The following is a 2,876-nucleotide window of genomic DNA, read 5'->3' as shown; positions in this document are numbered from 1 at the left end:
ATACCCACAGTAAAAGGAAGAATAATTTATATTGCATCTTTGTGGCTGGACAGCAGCATACTGTTAGTGATGTGTGATTATTGATTTATGATTAGTGCCCAGTCTACCTCAGATTACCCTGGAAGGCTGTTACCATGCAGTAGCAACATAAGTGGTATTATTCTCCACTGACAGAATGTTGTTAAGCTGAAAATATTTTTTGTCGACCACACAAGTGAGTAATATGGTATATGAATTTCAGTGCTGGTGGGATGCCAAGTAGGTAGAACATATGTCCTAACGATTGATGGATGGTATCAAACAGCACTTCCCTTTGGCTGTTAATAACAGGCAAAGTACTCAATGTGCTTGACCAGCCCATGTTTGCAAAATACAAAACATAGGGGGAAGGATTCTTTGGTCTCGCTAGCGCTCAGAGAATCGGGTGTCGGACAAAAATCGGGTTTTGCACCAGATGCCAAACCTGTTGCGATGCTCCTGGCCCGGCCCAACAGCCCCGATCTGGGCGGGATCCTGATAAATATTCAGATTCGTCAGTTAAGATATAATTAGATGGCTTGAAGCCCAATTCAAATAGCTCTTGTTATCCACCCACCTCCCCAGTGGGATCTGTAGTGACAGGGCTTTTGTACAGGTCCTCACAAGTGATGGCCTGGTGTGTTGGACCCCATGGGTCGAGGAAGCACCAGCAACCCCTCAGCAATGAGAGGCATCCTCTCCCCCTCAAACGATGCAAGCATGCAAATCAATTCAAAGAGGAAGTTAAACCACAAATCAGGCTGAGACTGTCAATATTGTAGTCAGGATCAGTGGGTTACTTGAGGTCATAGAGGTTTACAGCATGGAAACAGGCCCTTCGGCCCAACTTGTCCATGCTGCACTTATTTTTAAAACCCCTAAGCTAATCCCAATTGCCTGCATTTGGCCCATATCCCTCTATACCCATCATACCCACGTAACTATCTAAATGCTTTTTAAAAGATAAAATTGTACCCGCCTCTACTACTACCTCTGGCAGCTTGTTCCAGACACTCACCACCCTCTGTGTGAAAAAATTGCCCCTCTGGACACTTTTGTGTCTCTCCCCCCTCACCTTAAACCTATGCCCTCTAGTTTTAGACTCCCCTACCTTTGGGAAAAGATATTGACTATCTACCTTGTCAATGCCCCTCATTATTTTATAGACCTCTATAAGGTCACCCCTCAGCCTCCTACGCTCCAGAGAAAAAAGTCCCAGTCTATTCAGCCTCTCCTTATAAATCAATCCATCAAGTCCCGGTAGCATTCCAGTAAATCTTTTCTGCACTCTTTCTAGTTTAATAATACCCTTTCTATAATAGGGTGACCAGAATTGCACACAGTATTCCAAGTGTGGCCTTACCAATGTCTTGTACAACTTCAACAAGACATCCCAACTCCTATATTCAATGTTCTGACTGATGAAACCAAGCATGCCGAATGCCTTCTTCACCACTCTGTCCACCTGTGACTCCACTTTCAAGGAGCTATGAACATGTGCCCCTTGATCTCTTTGTTCTGTAACTCTCCCCAACGCCCTACCATTAACCGAGTAAGTCCTGCCCTGGTTCAATCTACCAAAATGCATCACCTCGCATTTGTCTAAATTAAACTCCATCTGCCATTCGTCAGCCCACTGGCCCAATTGATCAAGATCCCGCTGCAATTGGAGATAACTTTCTTCACTGTCCACTATGCCACCAATCATGGTGTCATCTGCAAACTTACTAACCATGCCTCCTATATTCTCATCCAAATCATTAATATAAATGACAAATAACAGTGGGCCCAGCACTGATCCCTGAGGCACACTGCTGGTCATAGGCCTCCAGTTTGAAAAACAACTCTCTACAACCACCCTCTGGCTTCTGTCAAGAACGCCGGCATCTCCACATTCTGTCAAGAAGCCAATTTTGTATCCATTTATGCAACAACCTACCATGCAGTACCTTGTCAAAGGCCTTGCTAAAGTCCATGTGGACAACATCAACTGCACTGCCCTCATCTACCTTGTTGGTTACCCCTTCAAAAACCTCAATTAAATTTGTAAGACATGATTTTCCACTCACAAAGCCATGCTGACTGTCCCTAATCAGTCCTTGCATCTCTAAATGCCTGTAGATCCTGTCTCTCAAAATACCTTCCAACAATTTACCCACCACAGATGTGAGGCTCACTGGCCTGTAGTTCCCAGGCTTTTACCTGCAGCCCTTTTTAAATAAAGGCACAACATTTGCCACTCTCCAATCTTCAGGCACCTCACCCGTGACTATCGATGATTCAAATATCGTGGCTAGGGGACCCGCAATTTCCTCCCTAGCCTCCTACAACGTCCTGGGATATACTTCATCAGGTCCCACAGATTTATCTACCTTGATGCGCTTTAAGACTTCCAGCACCTCCTTCTCTGTAATATGTACACTCCTCAAGACATCAATATTTAATTCCCCAAGTTCCCTAACATCCATGCTTTTCTCAACAGTAAATACTGATGAGAAATATTCATTTAGGATCTCACCCATCTCTTGTGGATCCGCTCATAGATTACCTTGTTGATCCTTAAGAGGGCCTACTCTCTCCCTTGTTACTCTTTTGGCCTTTATGTATTTGTAGAAGCTCTTTGGCTTCTCCTTTGCCTTATCTGCCAAAACAATTTTGTGTCCCCTTTTTGCCCTCCTGATTTCTCTCTTAACTCTATTCCTACACCCCCTATACTCTTCAAGAGATTCACTTGATCCCAGCTGCCTATGCACGTCATGTGCATTAAATTGTGAAGGGAAATAAAAATAAACACAGGTGGCTGGAGGATGATAGCAATTTATTGATCTGATAGCTGAATCTTTGAGGCACTGCATATT

Source organism: Mustelus asterias, chromosome 6 (assembly GCF_964213995.1).
Source record: "Mustelus asterias chromosome 6, sMusAst1.hap1.1, whole genome shotgun sequence".
NCBI classification, from domain to species: Eukaryota; Metazoa; Chordata; class Chondrichthyes; order Carcharhiniformes; family Triakidae; genus Mustelus; species Mustelus asterias.
The sequence above is the reverse complement of the archived record's forward strand: the minus strand, read 5'-3'. Positions refer to the sequence as shown.